Here is a 24,890-nt window from a genome sequence, read left to right as displayed (position 1 = left end):
GAAGTGAGATTCTCAAGCACGTAAAGAGATAATAAATGAGACTTGGTAAATGCTATTAAAGATATAGGAATGATGATAGTAGGAATACAGAGAAGGAGAAAATAACTTTGCCCAAGGGAATGGTAAGAAACTGAAGTAGAGGATCTCTAAAGAGAAATTTTACCATAAAAGACATAAATGTGATTCTCACACATTCTCACAATCATAATCACACATATGATTATTTTTATTTTTCCTTCTGCCTCCCCACCTTGCCATTCATTCAGACGAAGTCCTCCTGAGATGATAGTAATTAAATAGTGGGAAATCTCACTCTCACAGAAGGATGAGCACCTGTGACTTAACTAAAGTTATTATTGAGTGCTGATTTTCTTGAATGAAGTTTTTAAAAAATATTCCTGTCAATTAGTTACCTTATAAAATTTATGGTTTAGTCTGTGTAAAAATGGAGTTTCTGTCTTCTTTCAGTACTCTTGTTTTCCTTTAGTACTTGTACCTATCTTATTTCACCAGTCAAATTGCCAAATTATTATGACTATGTGTCCATTTTTGTTGTTATACTTATATTTTAAGAGGTAGCAGAATGTAAAGAAATTGGAATCTGAAGACCCAGCTTTGATTCCTTTGATCATACACTTGTTAAGCTGTGGCTTTAGGCAAGTTGCCCAATGTCTCTAAGATTCAGTTTGCTCATTTGAACAACAGAGTTAATAATACCTGCCTTGTTGGACTCTTTGAAGAATCAAATGAGATGTGTTTGTAAATGTGATTTGTAATCTGTAAAGGCCTACACATGTGCAACCTGTTATCATTTGAACATTTCACATTCAAAATTACTTCCATCATGTAAATTATTATGATTTGAAATTTGGTGTTCGATGTCATGGTTTTAAACATCACTGTACTGGAAACTTATAATGAAGTGTCATCTTTAGAAATGTTTGTTTGGTCTCAGAAATACGATCTGCTAAAGCGTTGCATTTGAAGAACACTTTTTACAGTTTTATTCTCTCTCAGGGGATATAAGTGATGACTTCTTGATAAAATTGCATCACTATTGCTTACACACAGCGGATATATTTTCATTACAGTGTAAATAAATTACTATATAAACACTTGATTGAAACCAAATAAGTCTTATATGGGAATGAAAGAAGTTTGTTGTTCTTGGCTTTTCATTTCTTTCTTTTTTTTTAAGATTTATTTATTTATTTATGATAGACACAGAGGGAGAGAAAGAGAGGCAGAGACACAGGTAGAGGGAGAAGCAGGCTCCATGCTGGGAGCCCGATGCCGGACTCGATCCCGGGACTCCAGGATCGCGCCCTGGGGCCAAAGGCCGGCGACAAACCGCTGAGCCACCCAGGAATCCCTGGCTTTTCATTTCTCCACGAAAGCATTTCTTAATCTTTTAATTTCCAAATACAGTAGTGTTTTTTAAGAAATATAGAGGGAGGAGTACTGAAGAGTGAGTTGACCTGGAAGTGCTTATTTCGCCCTCAAAAAAACATGTGAAAAATATCAAGAAATTTATCATCTTAAAATCTGGAATCATTTTGGAAGATCTGCTTTGAAAATTAAGCTTCTAACACTGAGGAACTGGCTTACCCAACTATCTTGTTTCAAGGAAAATAGAGAAGGCAAGTTGGCTGAAATGAAATCTGGTTCATTATTCACTAGCCTTAGGGATAATCACATTTAGGAGAGAGGCTATAATTAGCTCAATTGTTGCTTTTACCTCATATGTAGTAAAATCCAATTATCCTTTCCTTTTCCTTTTTTTTTTTTTTTTTTGGTTTTATTTTGTTTTTAAAGCCTCCTAATGCTTCCAATTTATATATTTTCAATTTTGCAATTCTGATTATACTTCACTGACATTAATGTAAATTTAAAATTTTGTGCTTTAAAACTCATATTTTAGAGTTATCTATGGAACTTTTCTTTATGCTAAGGTATTTTGTTATACTATGGCTGTATCCCAATATGAGTGATTAAAAATATACTCTTCTTTTTTTTGTAATTGAGATATAGTTGACATACAATATTATATTAGTTTCAGGTGTACAACATGGTGATTAAACAATTACATCACAAAATGATCACCATGGTAAGTATAGTTACCATCTGTTACCATACAAGTTATTACAATATTATTGACTATTTCCCTAAGCTGTACTTTTCATCCCCATGACTTATTTATTTTATTACTGGAAGTTTGTATTTTTAATCTATTTTATCTATTTTACCCATGTCCCCCCTCTGACAACCATGTTTGTACTCTGTTTTTATGAAAAAATATACTCTTCTTATCAAAGGTCTCCAACATAAACAAATCCATGCTCTTCTCTCTTTGTTTGCTTGCTTTCAGCCTCCAGTAAAGACTTCCAACTCCAGGTTGGAAGTTTATTTTAATTAGAGTTTAAAAGTAATGAATATTACAGTCAAACATATGGACATTCCCAGAAGCATTTCTGCAAGCAGGATGTTCATCTGCAGACTCACTCAAACTTCATGATTGTATTAAAAATTCTAAGATCGTTTTGCTTAAGCTATATGCAAGTTTCTTTCATATTTCTTCTTTTTTTTAATAAATTTGTTTTTTATTGGTGTTCAATTTGCCAACATACAGAATAACACCCAGTGCTCATCCTGTCAAGTGCCCCCCTCAGTGCCCGTCACCCATTCACCCCCACCCCCCGCCCTCCTCCCCTTCCACCACCCCTAGTTCGTTTCCCAGGGTTAGGAATCTTCATGTTCTGTCTCCCTTTCTGATATTTCCCACACATTTCCTCTCCCTTCCCTTATATTCCCTTTCACTATTATTTATATTCCCCAAATGAATGAGAACATACACTGTTTGTCCTTCTCCAATTGACTTACTTCACTCAGCATAATACCCTCCAATTCCATCCACGTTGAAGCAAATGGTGGGTATTTGTTGTTTCTAATGGCTGAGTAATATCCCATTGTATACATAGACCACATCTGTATCCATTCATCTTTCGATGGACACCGAGGCTCCTTCCACAGTTTGGCTATTGTGGATATTGTTGCTAGAAACATTGGGGTGCAGGTGTCCCGGCGTTTCATTGCATCTTTCATATTTCTTCTGATATTTCTAGTTTTTAAAAGTTTATTATCAAAAAAAAAAGTTTATTATCATTATTATTATTATTATCATTATTTTGAGAGGGAGAGAGATACAGAATGAATTGGGGGCAGGGGGTGGCACAGAAGGAAAGGTTGAGAGAATCTCAAGCAGGTTCCATGCCCAGCATGGAGTCAGGTGCGAGGCTTGATCTTACAACCCTGAAATCACGACCTGAGCCAAAATTAAGAGTCTAATCCTTAACCAACTGAGTCACCCAGGTAACCCTGATATTTCTAATTTAAAATGTAAAACAAAAGCCTCGTCTTTTTTCCTTTATATGTTTTTGCATTCACAATAACCATTTTTCAGAAGTGTTTATCTTCTTAGCATTTCATATTGACTTCTAGTATGAATATTCTAATACTTTTGCTATTATTTAAGTAGGTATATTAAGTCCTACCTACAATTGTGACTTTAAAAAATAGTAATGGTAGTATTGAATATAATTTTATGATGGTAATAAAAGTTTTTTAAAGATTTTATTTATTCATGAGAGACACACAGAGGCAGAGACATAGGCAGAGGGAGAAACAAGCTCCCTGCAGGGAGCCCAATGCGGGACTCAATCCCAGGATCCCACAAACATGACCTGAGCCAAAGGCAGATGCTAAACCACTGAGTAACCCAGGTGTCCCAATGCAAATTTTTATGTTCAGTGATTAAGTGTATTCTTGTTATATTTTGAATTCTTATTTTTCACATTGTTTTAACCAATATTTCTCTGAAGAAACTATGTATATACTTATTTACATGTTAATTAAGTAATTTTCATTATGGGTACTTCCAGTGCAAATGACGGCATTTATTTACTGTGAAGCTTTCCTGATAACCTAGGTGCACATGAAGAAATGTAGTGGGGAAAGGAGTCTAAGGCTTAGCAAATGCCTGTAATAAAGGATTTCAGACTTCCTATTGCTCTGCAATTTCATATTATACATATATTCTCTGTGGTGCTATGACACATGCCACAAATGTTGGACTAGATCATAAGAATTATAGCATATAAAAATCATCAATATGATAGAAGAAAAGTTATGATACTCTAAGCACGGTTTAATTATATTCATATTATATCAATAAGATAATGTTTTTTTTGGTTTTGAATATATGCTTTAAAGTGTCAGACAAAATATAGATATAAATGGGGCTAGCTAGGGGCACCTGGGTGGCTCAGTCAGTTAAGCATCTGCCTTCAACTCAGGTCATGATCCCAGGGTCCTGGGATGGAGCTCCACATTCTGTTCCCTGCTCAACACGGAGTCTGCTTCTCCCATTCTCTTGCCCCTCCCCACTGCTCGTGCTCTCTCTCTCATTCTCTCTCTCTCTCTCTCTCTCAGGTAAATAAATAAAATCTTTTTTAAAAATGGGGCTAGCTATTATTAATTTATACATATTGATTAAAGGATACATATTTGTGTTGAAGTCCACTAAAGGTGTTCTGGATATGTCAGTGTGAGGAGTTTACCATCTAACAGAGTGCAGGCATCGCCAAATAGCTATACATCTGTGTATTAATCACAGTAATAAAGGTATTGAAAAAAAGAATTCTAGAAAGCAGAGGAAGAATAGAAGGGGTGGAGGCTGGGGTGGCAAAATCTTCCAGAAGATATGACACTTATGTTGAGTCCTATTACAATGAAAAATCAATGCTATTGAAGCATTGAGGACACAGATGGCAGGAAGTTGGGGAGAGAACTGGTGGGAGATAGAAGAAGGATTATTGGAAGATGGTGCATTTGATTGGAGCTTTGGAGGGCTAGTAGAATTCTGACAAACATAAATGGAGTAAAAGACCTCCAAATAGTGAAACAGTGGGTAGAAAGTAAAAAATGTGGGAACATGCTGGACCTATTGTGCAATATTCCATTTGACTGGATATGAGCTACATAAGAGGGAGATAAGGATGGGGAAATAGGTTGAGACCAGATCATAGGGAGCCTACAAAGCTAAACTAAGCTGCATGGGCTCATCTGTAGGAAGATTCTTTCAGCAGCAGTGCAGAGGATGGTTTAGAAGGTGGATTGAAAGCAGAGCCATATGCTATGTGTCAAGAGGCAGTAGTTGAATTATAATAATAAGGAGAAGATTTAATAAAATCCTGAATGGAGCAGCAGTGACATTAGTAATGGGAAGGTGGGAACAGATGTAAGAGACACTGTGGATGAAGCATCGACATGACTTGGTACTGACCTCACATAGGGAGAGGATCAGAGGAGGATTTCAGGATGGGCGGAATTTTTACTTCATGTGATGAGGAAGGTTGTACCAGTGACCAAGATAGCTATCACTGCAATAGGAGTAGGGCTGTGAGTTGAATTAAGGTTTTTTTTTTTTTTTTTTTAAAGCACAGAGAGGTTGACATTTTCAACAGTCACTTGGAATTAAGAGCCTGGAGAGTAGAAGAAACTCAAGTATTATGTCCACCACACTGTCTGGATAGGGGAGATGTGTCAAAAAATTAATATTTTCAGGAAAAAATGATTAAGTTTTTGAAAATGTAGCAAGGCCATTATCATCTATGGAATATACCCCAAAAACTTTCAGCGGTCAATCAAATCACTTAATTTTTCAATAGCTTAATTTTCTCAGCTCTAAGATGGGAAAAATAGTACCAGTTCCCTATCTGTCTCCTACATTCTGGGATTGCATTAAAGACATTGTTTTTTTGTTTTGTTTTGTTTTAAGATTTCATTTATTCATGAGAAACACAGAGAGAGAGGCAGAGACACAGGCAGAGGGAGAAGCAGGCTCCATACAAGGAGCCTGATGTGGGACTTGATCCTGGGACTCAGGGATCACTCCCTGAGCTGAAGGCAGACGTTCAACCACTGAGCCACCCAGGCATCCCTGTAAATGTGCTTTGTAACTAAGATTTCACCTAGCACTTTAAATAGCTGAAATGAGAAATTGTCATCCATCCTGCAAAATTATCTACTTATGACTTTTCTGTACTTTCATCACTACTCTCTACCTTCCTTATTATCCCTTAAAAATTGAAAAGGTAAATAATTTCATGTTGTCTTCCCTCCTTTGCTAAGTTAATTTAATTAAAATAGGGCCTATGAAAATATTCAAGGCCCTTTGATATCTTTATGTATACATTTTTGTGTTATAAATTATTATGCCCAACTGACCTAATAGAAATATAATGTGAGAGGAAGGGAAATGAATCTTAATTCCTCAGTACCAAAGACATACGAGCATTACCTAATTACAGAATAAGAGACAACGTATATCACTACTCGAGTTTAAGTATCTAGTTTAATGGACAATGGCTTTTCTTATTTTACTTCAATATTATTTATAAAAGTTTTATTTTCTCTGAAGAGGAACAGAACATATAATAAGTTATTAAGAAATTTGTTGTTGATTAGTTTGCATCATATAGTAGTTTTATTTATTTTTTAACAGACTGTCAAGTGCTACTTTGTTTTTCATTTGATTTTGTCTTTCTTCCTCTCTGATATATAACTTGTTCAGGCTTAAAGAGTTTTTACATCTTAATAGCTTGTGGTGTATAGAAGAGTGAGGCACTATATGGGAAAGAAACTGTTTGCAGTTTGGAAAATTGTGGATGATGGTACCAATTATATCAAAGAAGATGGAAAAAGGGGTAATTTTTGTTCTTCCTCAAGTTTGGTCCTATAATAGGCTTGGCTACTTGCAGAGATTATTTTCCATTCTCAATATCTCTTTGACCGAGAAGTGGGTAGCTTTCGCTGTGGAAAACCAACGTATGCTCATGTATAGAGAATGAAATTTCTGAATTTTGGCATGGAGTCTCATGTTTATTGGATTCTTCTAAAGTTGTTTAAGTTGCTAATGAAGGAAGGATGATTAAGAAGAAACATAGGTAATCATTACCTTGATGTGAGGTTTTACTGGACTATTGTCTCATATTAGTAATAATAATTGATTAGGATCTACTGTTAGCATGACGTTTTTCAGTTGGAAGGATGTTTTCATAGGTGTTCTTTCTTTTGATGCTCATAATTCCAAGAGGAAAGCATTATTACCATCCATATTTTACAGATGAGGAAATTGAGCTATAATGACTTCAAGTGACTTAGACAGGATCTCACAGTAAGTAGCAGAATTAGAGACCTCTTCCTGGTTCATCTTTTTATTGAAATACCTTATTCCTTAAGACTTCCTTGTTCCTAAGCCCTAAAGATCTAACCACAGGCCTCCTGACACAATTGGAAGAAATCAAGAATAGTTCCTCTCTGACTTTTCCTAGGCTCACTTGCTTTAGGTATCTTATCCACCTTCATTGGCCACTGGACCCTAATCCACCTTTCTTCTCCTTCTGACTTGGGTGCCATATGGAATCTCTACCCTACTTTGAATTTGGCCTGAAAACAGTCACATTTTTTTGTTTGTTATATTAATAGCTCAAGCAAATATATATGGTAATTTAGTGTCTTCTTCCTAACATTTTCTATTCCCCCTTAATTATTCAGGAACCCTGAATCTTGCTAAATCTAAAGAAGAGGTATTCTACCTTCCAACTGCCAGCAGAGAACACATTTGAGTTGAGTTATTTGTTCCTATTCTTGCTTTTGGCTGCCACATGTTGTTGCTTTGATAGACTCACCTTGCACAGTTCTGTAGCTAATATTTAATCCCTGGTTACCCTTGTAGGTGTAAGTGGCCCCTTACCAGCCCACAGGGATACCTAATTTTTGTTCAGATTTTCGAGTCTAACCATTATTCCCCAAAGCAGAGTGGCCTTATGGCAGGGCGTCTGAGTTTGGAAGAGCTTCTTGTAGAAATTACAAGTTGAAATCATCTCTCAAATACATTCCAATGTCAAACCCAAGCCTCTAGATGATGTACTTCCTTTCCTCAAGGCAGTTTTATTTCAGTGTCTTACTATTCTTTCTTGCCACAGAGTTTTGCTGGAGATCATCCTGATCCCTTTTAATAGGTCTCCCAATCTTTGAATCTTAGGGAGCAGGCCCAAGTTCTTTCTTCCAGGAAGATCGGGGGTCCCAGGAAATGACACCTTTGGCCACATTCCACATTCTCTCCCTTCTTCAAGAAAGAAGTTTCTTTGATGGCTAAGGAGGTACCTTCAAGAGGCCAAGAAAATCTACATGTGGAATAGCAGCTATCATGTGGAACAGCAGCTATCATAAATCTCCAACGGGCATACCACTTGATCCTCTGTCTAAACATATCTTTGTCACACATATATCTTCATAATGCTGTATAGCTTGTACTTCTACCTTTGCTTCTCAAAACCCCAGTGAGGTACCTATGACATGTATTACTTTCTCCAATTCATAGTAGAAAGATTGAACACTATTAAATTGAACTTAATCCAAATAGCTAGTTAGGGAGTATATTCGTTTCCTGGAGCTGCTGGCACAAAGTACAACAAACAGTGGCTTAGCCAAAAAAATTATTGTCTCATAGTTCTGGAGGTCAGAAATACCAAATCAAGGTGTTGGCAGAGTTGGTTTCTTCTGAGGGCTGAGGAGGAATCTGTTTCATGCCTATCTCCTAAGTTTCTAGTGTTCTCTGTCTGTGTATCCAAACATCTTCATTATTAAGCACACTAATCATATTGGAATAAGATCTCATGGGTCTTAATTCCATCATCTGCCAAGACACTATTTCCAAAATCATGTCCACAGTCACTGAGGCTTAGGACATCAACATCTTTTATAAGGGACAGAATTCAGCCAATAAAAGGTGGGGAAGCATATACTGTAAGTTAGGTTTTCTGACATTAATTTCCACAGAGTTTTAATTTAATTTTCCAGTATTCATTAGAACATTTGTTCAAGAATATACTTATTTGTTATAGATTTAATGGCTTCTGATTCTTCTACATAATTTGTTATTTCTAAAGTTTCTTTTTGAAAAATTCTCAACTGAATTTTATCTTATTGCCTTAATATAATTAGTTTTTTAATAGTTCTAAAATTTTTTGAAATACAAATTTTAAAGTAGATTGTCAGACTTTTAAAGAAAAGCAAAAAATAAAAAATAAAGAAAGAAAAGCAAATAAGGGAACAGTACCTGCAGATAATATAGAATATCCTTATTTGTAATATTACATTTGTGTGTATGTATATGTTTTGTCTAGTCAGACATATTACCTAAGGATTATAGGGTGAAAGATTTATTTGCTTTTGCTGGTTTTCTTTGTAAATATAGGTGCCTTATCAAGTCACAAGGATACCCCGTGAAAAAGTAATTGGAAGATTGTAAAAGAGATTGAGTACTTGTTACTGCTCCTAAGCATGGCCTAGAATAATACTGAGAGGCTTTCTAAATGTAAACAAATTAATTTAACTGTCATTATCCTTTCGATATCCATTTAAGTAAAACACATATACCACAGTAGTTTGAAAAATGGGCTTTCTGGTAAAAAAAAGAAAAAAAAAAAAAGGTATGATTGGATCTCAACTCTGCTATTATTATAGGAGTGACTTGGGCAAATGACCTAACTTCTAAACTCCAGTTTTCTCATGTCCAAAATTGAGACAATAATACACATTCCTTAGAGGACTTTTGGAGAAATTGTTTAAGAAATTATGTGTAGCATGCTTATAACAGTGCCAGGTACTTTGTGAACAGATAATAAAAACCAGCTATATTATCACCATTAATTAAAGTAATTAGTTCCACTGTAATTATAATTACTATTTGACCCTATTTAATGAAAATCCTGATCCTGAAGAACAGCAGTTGCTGTAGTTCTATACTTAGAACAATATTAGAGGCATATTTGCCAATAAATTATTATTTTATGTCTGAGAGTATAACTAAGGGTCTATTATTTTAAATGGTTCTTTCTGTACCAATAATAAATATTGAGTTAGAATATACCCAGAGTAATAAGATTTTTAAAGTTTTAATTTATTTTGTCATTTGGCTATTGATTTTTGCTGTCTTTAGCATTAGGGTACCTTTTTCTGTGCAAGAATTTTTGTTGTTTTAATTGTGAGAGTAGGTGCATTTTCTGATATTACCTACTTTTATTTTTTGAGGGCTAGTTTATTAGCTGAAAGAAAAAACCTCATGAGAGCAAACTGCTGTTATATATAAGTAATACATATCTATTAAGGGAAGAAAAAGATAAATGTACACACACAAATCAAGCCACCCATACTCTCATACTCCACACAGAAATCAACATTTGCATTTTGAGATAACACCTCTTAAGGTTATCTTATAATTCTTACACCATTTTTAGCTAAATTGAATTTGATCCATATTGATACTTCCCCACCTGCCTCCTTTATGAATGGTATCTTTTGGTGGGGACACTAAATTGAAAAATCCATGCCATAATTCTGTCTCTGAATTGAGAGGAACACAGTGAAAGGCTATGGAAAGAAAAGAAAAAAGAGTAGAAGCAGAAGACAAAAGAAGGAACAAGATTTCTTTTCCCATGGTGGATAATTAGTTGAAATCTTTTAAATTGTTGTTTTTAAGGTTCTCTGGAAAATATCTACCAATGATTTATCATATTTTTGTCCTATAACATACTGTGAGGACTCTTTGTTATTTTCCTCTTGGCATCCATAAAATTCTCAGTAATACTCTTTTGCTATATATAAAAAAAAAGGAACTTAAAAAAAAAAGACATTTCTCATTCCACATTGGCCCTACAATGCTAGATTTAAAAACTCCAGCCCAAGTGAGCACTGTAAAACATAGTTCCTCAACCTCAGCACTATTGACATTTTGGACCAGATGATTCTTTGCCGTCTAGGACTGTCCTGTGCATTATAGAAAGTTAGCAGCACCCCTGGTCTCTACTAGGTGCCAGTAGCACTCTCTCTCCTCCCCATATATTGTCAAATACATCCTGGGGGCAAAATCACTCTTGCCTCTGCCAATGAGAAATAATGCTAATGAGGTAGCTTTTGTGTGTTCTGGAGGTTACCCAAGGCAGAGAAAGTGCTGCCAGCTACCTAAAGATAGCTTTAGAGGGTGGGAATTATCCAGGCCAGCATGTCTTTCTGTATTTTACTTTGCATCTCATCTATCCATTCATTCATTTAGCTGATATTGATCCCAGTGTGCCAGGCTTTACTAGGTGCTAAAATAGTGAATAAAAGAGTTAGGACCCTATTCTCATGGAGTGTGCCTTCTGAAAGTGGTAGTATTGGGGGCAGGAAGGGAGTAACAAATGTAAATAATTAGTAAGTAATTTGTAAGTAATTAGTAAATCTGTAACCAAGTATATGAATAATATAATTTCAAACAGTGATCACTACTTTCAGATGTGGATAAGTTAGCTCTGTTCAATGACAGTGAGAAGGCCAATGGGGCAGGAACAGGGATTTCTTTTAACAATATTTTATTTGTTTATTAGAGGGAGAGAGAGAGAGAGAGAGAGAGAGAGAGAGAGAGAGAGAGAGCACCAGCAGCCAGAGGGCCAGGGAGAGAGAGGGACAAGCAGGCTCTCTGCTGAGTAGGTAGCTGGCTGCTGGCAGAGGCAGGAGGCTTGCGAGGAAGCAAGCAGGTTGGAGCTGGGACTCAGTCCCCAAATCCTGAGATGAGGACCTGAGCCAAAGTCAGATATAATCGATTGAGCCACCCAGGCACGCCAGGGACAGAGAATTTTTTAAAGAGAATGGTAATTGAGGTTTCAGAGTTATGTTGGATCTGTGTGCCACAGAAAGCAGTTTAATATCATTATAATTGCAATGCATCACAGAAGCCTGCATTGGAAGCTTTTAAGCAGAGGAGTTAGCATATTCTCATCAAGGTTTTAAAAAGATTGTTCTGGGGTCAAGATTGAAAGCAGGTGAAATACATTAAAGTGTTTTGAAGAAGTATGAGGTAGTATGTTTTGAAGTGTTTTGAAGAAGTATGAGGTATGAGATAAGTAGTGGTGTGTTTCTGTACCATCAGAAAGAGAAATTGGAAGATTCAAAATGTATTGGAGAAGTTGAACTGTAGTAGTACAACTGCTGTTGTTCTTCTGGTGAGAAAAGATGAATCAGGGATTATTCCTGGGTTTGGTTCTTGAACAACTGAGATGATAATGTTGCCATTTATGGGATAAGGGGTTCTTGTTGGAGTACTAACTAGTTTGTAATATGTGAAGGGAACAGTGGTATGGGATACCTAAAAGTTATCTCTTTATCCTTTGTGTCTTTTTGCTTTGTGGTTGCTCAAGAAGTTAGAGCATACATCTTTTTTTAGAAGATCTTTCAAGAACATTTTACTCTGAACTTTATTGTAACCAAGTTTTTGAAATACCAAACACTATGAAGCATCATTCTTTTCTTTGCCAAATACTTACATATATGAAGATTATGCAAATGACCAATTCTTAGTTAAGTCACATGTTCGGAGTTGTGGTTACAGAAAAATAGATTTATATGGAAACAGGCATTTCCATGTTGCTTCATCTATCTTGTGATCACTGATGTAGATAGCATGGCTCTCTGGGGTCATAGACCATTGAACAGAATGAAACTTCTTTTCTTAAGCTGGAGAGAAAATACCAAGAATCAATGTTTTAACACATGGGAAAAAAAAATCTTCAAGAGTTTAATCTCTTTCTAGTGAATAGATTAGGAAGTTTCTATTTCCTTCGTTCTTTTATTTCTTAAAGTTAGTCTAAAGCCTATGTATACTGCATGATCTTACATCACTCTCTTGTCTTTAAATTTCAAGCAGCAATAAACAGACTTTTTCTATGACCAGATCCAAATGTTGTGTTCTCTGATTTAAATTGAGAAATCTGAATTTGGCAAACAAATGAGCAACAGAAAAAATAAAAATTAATAGGATGGGCTATTTACTTTGGAAATGGTTTATTTAGGATGTCTTTAAATAATGAACATTAAAGGATTTAAAATATGATTTTATAAACAGTTTTTCTGAGACATATCCACATATCCATTTCATCTAATACGGATCTTCTGTATTGTATTTAAATGTCTTTAGTTAATATGTAGGGAAAGTTGACATGGAGATTCATTTTCCAAGAAAACACAAGAATATTTTAATTTCCTTGATGAATAATAAAGTACTTATCACTGTAAAGTTTCTTCTACTTTTTGTTGTAAGGTGAGCTTCTGGTGATTTACCATTTCTATCTGGGGTTGCTTTTTTACCCACTGATCAGTTTATTTCTCAACTTGGCAATAATGTTGGGATAAATTCATAAATAGTTATAATTTGCTAAAAAATGTCTTTTATTCATGAGTGGGTATAATGTTTACTTGTTGTAGATATTATATTTGGGCTAAACATGCATTTTCTTTTTTCTTATCTATTTTAAATAATTCTGGAAGTATAGATTGGCAGTTTAAATAGTAAAGTCTAATTTGGATTGAGATTTTTTTCTTTTTTCTTTTGACTAAGGGTGAAATAATATATGTGAACATATACATTAGTAATAATAATAATGAATTAAGATGGAAATTCTTTGAAAATGGTAAAAGTATGCTGATATGTTATTTTTATTATTATTGTTATTATTTGTCATAATTAAGGTATGCAAGATAATGCTATTAGCTTGGTTTGTAATTCAAGAATTAGGAAAAACAAAGTATAATTAATTCTGTAGTGAAGAATCATTATACAAGCATTTTTTTTTTTCAAGCATTTTTTTTTTAGAAGAGCCTTTTAGGAGTTTCATTGAAGGCTTTGGTGCAAATGCATTGCTTCTTGATGAACATTTTTGGAATATTTCCTTCAGATGTTTTTATAAGATAGTATGGTGGTTATGACTGTGGTTTATTGTACCAAACTACCTAGATTCAAATCCCACCTGAACCACTTATTAACTGTAAGAACTTGGACAAGTATCATAGCCATTTTGTACTTATGTTTCCTTGTCTGTTAAATGATGCTAAAAACATTATGTAGTTTTGAGGATTAAATGAACAATATAAATAAAGAAGAAAGTCTGACACATCATAAAAAACAAATGTCATCAATTATTATTTCTTGCACAAGCCTGATAAAAATTTAAGCTTACTAGTTATCAAATTACACTGGTCCTATTGGGAGTCTTGTTTGTATGTGCAGAGATCAGCTATGACCTATTTTTGTTTTGGTCATAATTACCTAAATATTACATTTCATAAAAAAGAAGAAGAAAGAATTTGGCCTTCAAAAGGAAAAAACAAGACAGCATTTTGAATGTATGTACTCAAGGTCCTGGCTCAGGGCCTGATGAGCAGTAAGCCCACCGTAGACCTAGCTTCACTCCACGTTGTCTGCCCAGGACAGTGATAATGAGGGGCCTTGGGTCTCCATTCTTAGTAAATCTGTAAAGTATTCTTATCTTAAATTTGGCCTTAGGAAAATCAGAAAATTTGGAGGTGTACTATTATGGCTGAAATATTAAGCTTTTTAAAAATACATACGTCAGTTCATTTAGCTGTCTAATATTTTCTCTATTCTTCAATTAGCTACCTCTAAAAGTTGTATGATTTTAAATTATATGGTGGATTATTCAGGCACTCATCTAACACTTAAAATGTAAACAGTGTCAATTTTTCTAAAGGCAAAAGTAGGAAATTATTGTATGTGAAAGGAAGTAGAATTATGGTCTTTTTTATTCTTTCCTACATTGGATTCTGCAGTTTTAATCAACTTGGCATTTAAAAATACTGGGCTCTATCTGTTAGAAACCATGTTGTTTATAGAGATTTTTTAAGTGCAAATTATCTAGCCAGATGTTTAAACACTAAAGGGAAACAAGTTAAATACAATTAACACAGTCTTCTTTTATCAAGTAGTTAATTCTCAGCGGTAGGCCATGAAATCAGGCTTTTGATTCCCCTAATATATATAGATAAGTCTATTTAGATAACATAAAATGAAAGATACAAAAACCTAGTGTTTTTTTTTTAATATTTTATATATTCATGAGAGACACAGAGAGAGAGAGAAAGAGAGAGAGGCAGAGACATAGGCAGAGAGAGAAGCAGGCTCCATGCAGGGAGCCCAATGCAGGACTTGATCCTGGGACTCTGGGATCACACCCTGAGCTGAAGGCAGGTGCTCAACCGCTAAGCCACCGAGGCGTCCCATAAAAATCTACTTTTGAAACTCCATAAATTTTACAAAATCAGGGACTATTCTGTTCATTATAGGGGGCTTCCCAAATTTTGGATATTGATTGCCTTTATCATTATCTTTTATGATTATTCTAGACTATGGATATTGCAACAGGTATAATATTGCATTGTAATTTCTCAGCAAGTAAATGACACCAATTGATTATGGGCCTATGGAAGTATTTGAGATCAGGGACAGGGTGGGCATGTGAGGGATACACAGATACACACACACATTCCCACAAATACACCACACGTGAATATAAAAATAAAATTGCATAATATTGCTTTTCAGTTGCTTAACTCCAGTTAAACTCAACTCTTACATAGTTACCAACAAGACTGTGTGAATGTGGAGTGGGTTACTTTAATATGTTTAATAAGTTATGAAGTAGGAGTTCCTAAAATAATCATAAATATAAAGTTCTTAAAATAGTTATTATGTGAATTTGAAAATGTTCTTTACTATTTTTCTAATTATAAAATAATATAAAATTATAGTAGATTTGGGTTTGAGAAACAAAGAAAGGGAAAACAATCAGCCACTATTTAACAAAAATCATTTGTGCCCTACTGTATTTCTACAGATATTTATATGTCCCATTGTATTTTCAATGTAATACTTTATATATATATGTGTGTGTGTGTATATATATATATATATATGTATGTGCATATATATATATATTTGTTTTAAATATTCTGAGGTATATATATTACAAGGGTTTTAAATTCTTAAATCCTCCTGGGAAAGAGCTTAAAAATATTTTGAGTTTTACAAGTCTCATTGAAGACCTAGGAAGCTATTCCCAAATATTAATTTGGAGCTTCACTTTTTTAAAAAGATTTTATTTATTTATTCATGAGAGATACACAGAGAGAGGCAGAGACAGAGGCAGAGGGAGAAGCAGGCTCCCTGTTGGGAGCCTGATGTGGGACTCCATCCCAGGACACCAGGATCATGACCTGAGCCAAAGGCAGATGCTCAATTCCTGAGCCACCCAGATGCTCCCACCTTTTTTTTTTTTAATTTTATTTATTTATTTGAGAGAGAAATTGAGTTCAAATTGGGAAGAGGGGCAATCAGGTTCAGTGCTGAGCAGAGAGCCTAACAGGGGGCTCAGTCCCAGGACCCTAAGATCATGACCTGAGCCGAAGGTAGACATCTAATTGACTGAGCCACCCCGGTGCCCCTGGAGCTTCACTTTCAATAGAATATTAAAACCAGTGATATAGTAGAAATTGCATTAGAGTAAAGATCAATAGTTTTTGTTCAAGTCTCAATTTTGACACATGAAGGATTTGAACCTGGTTATTACATTGTCCTCTAGTTCTATCATTTGAAAGATGTTTGTGATACATCTTTGTATATGAGAAATACACATAGAGAGCCATAAGAATAATGATCCATATGCTTTCCCTAAAATCATGCTCTAAACCTAGTAGAGATTTATGCACATCTTTTCTTGGGCATTTATTCTCTGTGATAGAGTGATTTCTTTTGGACAGGGAAATACTTCTACTTCCATTAGTTAATGTATATGGGGAGCAACAGAAGGTAAGAGGCAAGAATGGAAGGAGAAAAAGAGAGCTTAGCAAGTGTGAATGAGAGCAATGGAGAGGAACAAAGAAATTTAAGGATAATTATTATTTGACAATTGTTTGCAAGTCTGTTAACTATGGAGATGAGGGAATGTTATAAGAAGAAGAGAGAACAGGATGTTAAGGAGACAAAATACAATGGTGAAAGGATACCCCAGTGTTTTCTTCTGGTTCACATGGCTTCCATTATTCCCTTTTCTTTGCATGTTGCTACTTTTTTTCTGGATGTGAAGGAGGGAATATTTTAAAATTATTTGGACACAATTAATTAGCTAGGGGAACAACAGGTTTAAGAAATCACACAGAATATTTCATCTATATTACAGAACAATTCAATGAGAGTCCACTTGAAGCCATAAGCTTCAAAGTGCTAAAGAAATATCAAGTTAATTTATCTAGCTTAATTTTTCATGTCACCTGCCTGTGTAAACTCATCATTATTCTTAGGTTCCCTTAATAGATGAAATTAAATTTTCTTCTTATCCTAATAGTTAGAGTCGAAGTATAATCCAAGAATCAAAGGTGGAAATTACTGTTCTGCCATAGAGCCTCCTAATTTTAAAATAAAAAATATTTCTATAAAACTATACTGACCATAAATTAATTTACACTTTGTCTCGCAAGAGAAAAAGATAGTGTAATGACATTTCACTTTGTCTCTGCAAGTGAAAAAGTATAGTGTAATGATAAAGAATCACATATGCAAAGCCTGAATTCTAGGATTTGAATTCTGAGTCCATACCTAACCAACTGTGTGACTTTGGACAAATTACTTCATACTCCTGTGCCTTAATTTTTTGGTTTATAGAATAATGATGATAGTAGTAATTTTCTTATTAATGTTGTTATGGAGGTTACTTAATTTAGGCTAAGCATTTAGAACAGTACTGAGAATTCATATGCTCTTCATAATTCAGTTTTTCAGCTTCAGACACATTGGCATGACCTGGGAGCTTGATGTGCAAGCTGCACACCTGACCAATTAAATCCCAATCTTTGTGGGTGGAACCCAATAGTGGCAGTCATTAAAACTCTTGAGGTGATTCTAATGAGCAGTCAAATTAATAACAACTATCATAAACATTGGCTGTAATTATCTTCCTGACTAAATTATAAACTTCCTGAGGGCAGGGAGTATGTTACCTCTTTTTATACACTCCTCCCCTGTGGATCTAGCTCAAGTGCCTTATTTGTAACTAATGCTCATCAAATACTTGCCAATTAAGGAAACCATGCTGATGATTCTTTAGAATTGTAAAGACCTTGCAGCACTACAGAGGTGCTAATTTTAAGCATTAATTATTTATTCCCTCATTTATTCATTTATATACTCTACATAGTCTTGATATACCATGCTAAACACTGCAGGCATATATGACTTGAAAATACACTCCAGGGCAGCCTGGGTGGCTCAGCAGTTCAGCGCCGCCTTCAGCCCAGAGATTGAGTCCCACGTCAGGCTCCCTGCATGGAGCCTGCTACTCCCTCTGCCTGTGTCTCTGCCTCCCTCTCTCTCTCTCTCTCTCTCTCTCTCTGTGTGTATCTCATGAATAATTAAATAAAATCTTAAAAAAAAAAGAAAATACACTCCATGCTCTGAAGAGTTTTTAATCTAGTGTGTGATGGGGAACATAAACAAATACAGACAAGACTTTAATGGAAGGAATATTGACCGTGTTGTAATTTGGATTCCCTAGGAAACCAACTGTAAGATGGAGCATGTATTGTTTTTGTTAGGAAGTAGTCTTGGGATCAATATCTCTGTGTATGATGGGGGAAGGGAGAGGCACAGACGAAGCATGATTGATCAGGGAGTAGAAGTTAAATTTCAACTCATTGCTAACAAAGTTTTCAACCAACCCTACGAGGAGCTTTGGGGTTGGGACAGCTACTCAGGGTTTTCTCAAGTTAGGCCGAAAGGGGTTTTATTTCTCCATGTTGATCAGTAGCTGGATAGAGCTCTGGGAAGAAGTGACCTTGGGTAAGACACATTTCTTTAGCTGAGATAATCTCCAGGGGGTACTCATAGCTCAAGATGTCTTTTAGCAGGTTTTTTTGCAGATAGAGGAATGCATCCTTAAATCCTAAAGGGGGGTTTGGGTAGAGTATCACAACTTCCATTGCATGAAATAAAAGAGATTAATAACAACAAAAAAATTACTATGACTCAGAAAAGAATGAGTTCACATTTATTTAGCTTGAGAGAGAAGAGCTGGGGTGAATTGGGGACTACTTTCTGAAGTAGATGCCATTACAATTTGATACTCACAGACAGTTAAGATTTTAAGAGGCTGAGATGAAGTGCAGATTATTCCAGGTACAGGAAACAATAGAAGTAAAGGTGGAGAAATATGAAGTATAGATTTGTTAAGAAGCCTGTGAATTGTAGAATTAAACTCTAAGTCTTTTAAAAATGAATTTCGTGAATGATATTATTTTGAGCAAGAGGACTTTTGAGCCCTGGAAAATGATGTTAAGTGTAAGGTCATCCTCAGTGATTTAATTTTGAGGGCCAGCATTTTCAGGATTTGAACAAAATGGAAAATTAAGTCATACTTGTAGCTTCTTAACCTTGTAAGGAGGTGTGGGAGTGTTATAAACATTGCCTTACAGGGGACTCAGCTATAGGACATAGTATGCCTTAATATTGTTATCATTTTTTTTCTTCTTTCTCTCACAGAAATGAAATGGATGAATTGATCATCCTGTAATTTATCATTATGAAGGAGCTTTTCCTACTTCATCTTAATGTCTAGGGTGTTTCATTTAAGAGCAGTTTAAATGAGCCCTATTTTAAAATGAGCTGTGCTATAATATCGTTAGTGCCCAACTAGTCACTTTGTGAAGTCACAGAACTCTGCACAATTTCTCTTTCTATTCCAAAACCTTGGAAGAAAGTAATTGAGGTATAGACACTTGAGAGTCTTGATTTTATTGCTTTGCAAAGAAATTTCAATTTAGCATTTATCTGGTTATGGTCCCCAAATATTTCTCAAAGGAAGATAAATCAAGCTTGTTGGGAAGTTCCTAGTCATATATCATCCACTCCTATTACCTGAACTACCTTGTATGACATTGTCATTCAGAGCACTTCCCCAGCTGTGATTAGAACTCAACCTTGGTTTGGGTTGGCAACTCACTCTTCTTGATTGTTATTCTCTCTCTGACTCTGGCTCTGTGTGTGTGTGTGTGTGTGTGTGTGTGTGTGTGTGTGTGTGTGTGTCTTTCTTTTAACTTGCAGATCCAATGCAGTTATTTGAAATGATTTATTTTTCATTCTAAGTCATTAGTGTGTGTTTCCAAGTGGCCAATCTTTCCTTCTTTGTTTGTTAATGTTTACAAGAAACCTCTTAGAGTAATGATTCACTGTGATAATTTATCACTTGCCTGCCTCCAGTATCAGTGATGAGCTTATATTTGAGACTTTACCCTCCTTTTCTGTGTCTTTAAAACAAATTCTGTTCTCTGAGTGGTGAATGTGATTCTGCACCTGATCTATGGGGAACACAAACCATTCTTTATTTATTAGCAAAGATAAATGTATGCCACCCTCTTCTGTTTTTCTGCAAAAATTGTTCTTTAATCTAAAGACCGAGAAGCCATAAACAAGACTCATTTAAGTTGCTTCAAAGATGCTTATTAGTACTTACATTAGAAGTCACATTAAAGGATAATAAATAACTATTCTCTTTAAGAACTAGTTCTCTCTTTTAAAGAACTAGCTTACTCAAGTACACCTCTCATCTATTATTTATGCCTAGTAAATTAAAATAAAATCTACTTTCTTTTCTCAGTAAGAGAATCAAGGTGCTATGAGACTCTGCTGAATTTGAATTCTGCTTATTACTGAAATTTTGAGCCCTTATGGATCATGTTAGAGAGAGCCTTCTCCAAATGGCTTAAGTCAAAGCCTCACTATATTGAAGGAGAGAGGGAAGTGCTTTGATGGTTATTTGTTTAGGTAATGAGTTGTACCAAACTAGGTGTCATAGTTTTGGAGCTGAAGGGAGCCATGAAAGGAAGTTTCTTCAATCTCCCTTATTTTAGGCAAAGAAGAGTATCATGCTGATTAACAATGTCATGTTAAGGATAAGGCAGCCAACAGTATGAGGAATTGGTTGATTTAACAGGGTCACAAGAAGGGGTCTGCAGACCCCCCATAACTTTTTTCTTTACCAATGTATCCAAAAGTTACCTAAACTAATACCTGATACTTAGAAGGTCCTGTGGATGAATAGATGAGTAAAGTCAAGGAAAAAGAGAATTCAGAAGAACAGTTGCCTACCTCCTAAGGCAACGCTACTTCACCTCTTTTTTTTTTTTAAGTATAGTTAATATACAATGTCACATTAGTTTCAATTATACAACAAAGTGATTTGGCAAATTTATACATTATACTGTGTTTACTACAAGTGTAGCTACCATCTGTCCTCATTCATCACTGTTACAATAACAGTGACTATATTCTTTAGTCAGTGCTGTGCCCTTTATTCTTGTGACTTATTCATTCCATAACTAGAAGCCAGCATCTCCCACTCCCCTTCACCCATTTTGCCCAACCCCTCACATCCCTTCCCTCTGGTAACCATCAGATTGTTCTCTGTATTTGTAGGTCTAATTCTGCTTTTTGTTTGTTGATTTATTTATTTTTATTTTTATTATTTTTTTTTAATTTTTTTTTTTTTAATTTATGATAGTCACACAGAGAGAGGGAGAGGCAGAGACACAGGCAGAGGGAGAAGCAGGCTCCATGCACCGGGAGCCCGATGTGGGACTCGATCCCGGGTCTCCAGGATCGCGCCCTGGGCCAAAGGCAGGCGCCAAACCGCTGCGCCACCCAGGGATCCCCTGATTTATTTATTTTTAGATTGCACTTATGGGTGAAATCATATGGTATCTGTCTTTCTCAGTCTGACTTATTTCACTTAGTAGAATACCCTCTGAATCCATCTATGTTGTTTCAAATGGCACAATCTCATCCTTTTTTATGGCTGTGGAATATTTGATTGTATGTATATTGTGTTCCATTGTATATATAATGTATATACATACTATGTATGTACCACACCTTCTTTATCTGTCTATTATAAATATATGGACACTTAGGTTACTTCTATATGTTGATTATTGTAAATAATGCTATAATAAACATAAGGGTACATATAGCTTTTCAAATTAATGTTTTTCTTTTCCTTGGGTAAATATCCAATAGTGGAACTATTGGGTCATATATTCATCTACCTATGTACCTGCCTATCCTGCCTATCTATCTGTTTGTTTGTTTTTTCATTTATTTTTATTTTATTTTACATTTTTAAAGATTTTACTTATTCATTCATGAGAGAGAGAGAGAGAGAGGCAGAGACACAGGCAGAGGGAGAAGCAGGCCCCATGCAGGGAGCCCACTGCGGGACTCGATCCCAGGACTCCAGGACCATGCCCCAGGCCGAAGACAGGTGCTAAACCGCTGAGCCACCCAGGGATCCCTCTCATTTGTTTTTATTGAAGTTCAATTTGCCAACATATAGTCTACCTGTTTCTTGCTTGGAGAGTCAATATCATAAGATGGCCAAGTGCATAGGTTCTGGAAATAGACTGCCTGTTTAAATTTCTACTATGGGATCAAATTCCTACTGTGATCTTCAGCAAATTACTTACTTCACTATGCCTCAACTTCTCTTTCTTCTTTCTTTCTTTCTTTCTTTCTTTCTTTCTTTCTTTCTTTCTTTCTTTCTTTCTTTCTTTCTTCTTTCTTTTGCTTAAGGTTTTTTTTTTTTTATTTATTTGAGAGAGAGAGAGAGAGAGAGAGAGAGAGAGGAGCTCCCTCTTCTGCAACCACAGAACTTTAACAGAGGCCATGTTGAAGTCTTGCAACCATTGTGAATACTCTCATATGGAAAATAACTGAGCATTTGAGAATAAGGGAAAGATATATAGGCAATATTATGGGCTTTCACCACAACCTGGTGTTAATACTGGCTCAGCCACTCATTAGTTGCCTGTCCTGGCAAAATTATTCAAACTCTTAGACCTTGACTTTCTTCGTTATAAATTGGATAAAAAAATACTTCTTGTATTATATAAAAGATAAATAAAATAGTATACACATTTATGCCAGATATATCATAGGGATGTAATAAATGATTTATTTTTATTAGTAATTATTATACTAAGGAAAACCCAGGATCTAAGGAATTGGCAAGAAAAACAATGCTCACTACCATGTAAAGATACCATTCATTTGCTTGTTTCTTCAGAAAGTAACAAGATGGAAGGTTTCTAAATAACAAGTACCATGAAAGTATTTTGTCTTAGGAGCAGTACCTTTGTTGGAGCTTGTAGTTTTTTTTATCCATAAACTACATGTTAAAGTGATTTCATGATTTCAGAGACATAGATGATTTCAAAGGCTCACTTTAAGTTGCTTTTAGAAGGTTTGCAGTGTTTAAAAGAAGGAAGGGAGGGAGAGAAGAAGGATGGCAGAAAGGGAGAAAAGGAAAAACAAGAGAACATGGAGAGAGCTAGACATAATGGATATCAGAGCCAATTTTGTCACCTTCACCAAGCTTTTTGTTTCCTCTTCTTTTTGGACCCTGTTAACTATGAAGCTTTTCATCTGGCTTTAGTGAGAGAAATACAAGCTATCATCAATCCATGTTATCTTGTAAGATGATATACTAATTAGGACTGGCCAGGTTAGCCTGAGATAGCAAAACAACCCCAGAATCTCAGGACTTAAATCAACAGCAACAAAACATTATTTCTTGTTTATGCTGCAGTTACACTCTTGATTAGATAGGAACTCCATCACATCTTATCCTTACTCAGGGATGTAGGCCAACCGAGCCTCTACCATTTGAAACATGCTAGTTGCCATGACAGACAAAAGAGAGATAGCTCTTTTTAAAACATTTTTTGTAATAATGTTAAGTGTACTCTTTAATCCTCACCATCTATTTCAGCCATCTCCCTACCCATCTCCCCTCTGGTAACCATCGGTTTGTTCTCTGTAATTAAGAGTCTAGTCTGTTTCTTATTTGTTTTTTTTCTCTTCCTCTCTTTTTTCCTTTCTTCGTTTATTTTGTTTCTTAAATTCCATGTGAGTGAAATCATATGGCATTTGTCTTTCTTTGACTGACTTCTTTCTATTAGCACCTCTTTGGTTAGGTTTATTCCTAGATATTTTATTGCTTTTGGTTCAATTGTAAGTGGGATTATTTTCTTAATTTCATTTTCTACTTTTTCATTATTAGTGTATTCGGACTGCAACAGATTTCTGTAGATTGATTGTAAATCCAGGAAGATAGTTATTAACATATCTTTGGCCTGCCTCAAAGTGAAAAATGCTAAAGCTAGGTGTCTTTGGCCAAGAAGATAGCTTTAAATATATCTCTTTGGACAAAAGCACCTGGCCCTGGCATTTGTCACAATGAGGCAGGAAGCAGACTGGAAGAAGAATGAATAAAATATTTGATGAGAGTTATTATTGTGATTCCCATGTATTCTTGTTTTCCTCCCTGTATACATGGTGGGATTGCACTTCTCTCCCCTACTTGAATTAGCCATGATTATGTAATTTGTTTTAGCCAGTGAAATATGAATGGAGTTATTTTATTACTTCCATGTTGAAGCTTCAAGATCTAGTTTCCAACTTGTAAAGTTCTTTCCTCTTGTCAGAGTAACCAGATGCTCATAGCTTTGTTGGTCTGGGTCTCTGACTGAAGACAAAATGGAGCAGAGACTTCTTCCAACCTAAGATGGACATATAGTATGAGTAAGAAATAATAATTATGTTATGTCATTGAAATCTGAAGGTTGTTTGTTCCTGCAACATATCTTGGCCTTTGCTAACTGGTTCAGATAAGGAACACATTAGAATTCATTTCCAGGGCAGCCCCGGTGGCTTAGCAGTTTAGCGCCACCTTCAGCCCAGGACTTGATCCTAAGTCCCACGTTGGGCTCCCTGCATGGAGCCTGCTTCTCCCTCTGCCTGTGTCTCTGCCTCCCTCTTTCTCTCTCTCTCTCTCTCTCTCTGTATCTCTCATTAATAAATTTAAAAAATCTTAAAAAAAGAATTCATTTCCAGA

General features: G+C 35.4%; 1 protein-coding gene and 1 long non-coding RNA gene across 5 annotated transcripts in view; one reads left to right on the top strand and one right to left on the bottom strand.

Annotated features, from left to right (window-relative positions):
- Positions 1-24,890, top strand: part of MACROD2 (mono-ADP ribosylhydrolase 2) — a 1,929,479-nt gene that overhangs the window by 566,697 nt on the left and 1,337,892 nt on the right. The window lies entirely within an intron of this gene.
- The window catches only part of LOC112673572 (uncharacterized), a 140,858-nt gene continuing 128,363 nt past the window's right edge, over positions 12,396-24,890 (bottom strand). Inside the window, exon 6 of the long non-coding RNA XR_007405543.1 lies at positions 12,396-12,615. This is a non-coding gene — a long non-coding RNA (uncharacterized LOC112673572). The remainder of the gene's footprint in view (positions 12,616-24,890) is intronic.

Source organism: Canis lupus, chromosome 24 (assembly GCF_003254725.2).
Source record: "Canis lupus dingo isolate Sandy chromosome 24, ASM325472v2, whole genome shotgun sequence".
Classification (NCBI taxonomy): domain Eukaryota; kingdom Metazoa; phylum Chordata; class Mammalia; order Carnivora; family Canidae; genus Canis; species Canis lupus.
This window is presented reverse-complemented; position numbering and strand designations above follow the sequence as displayed.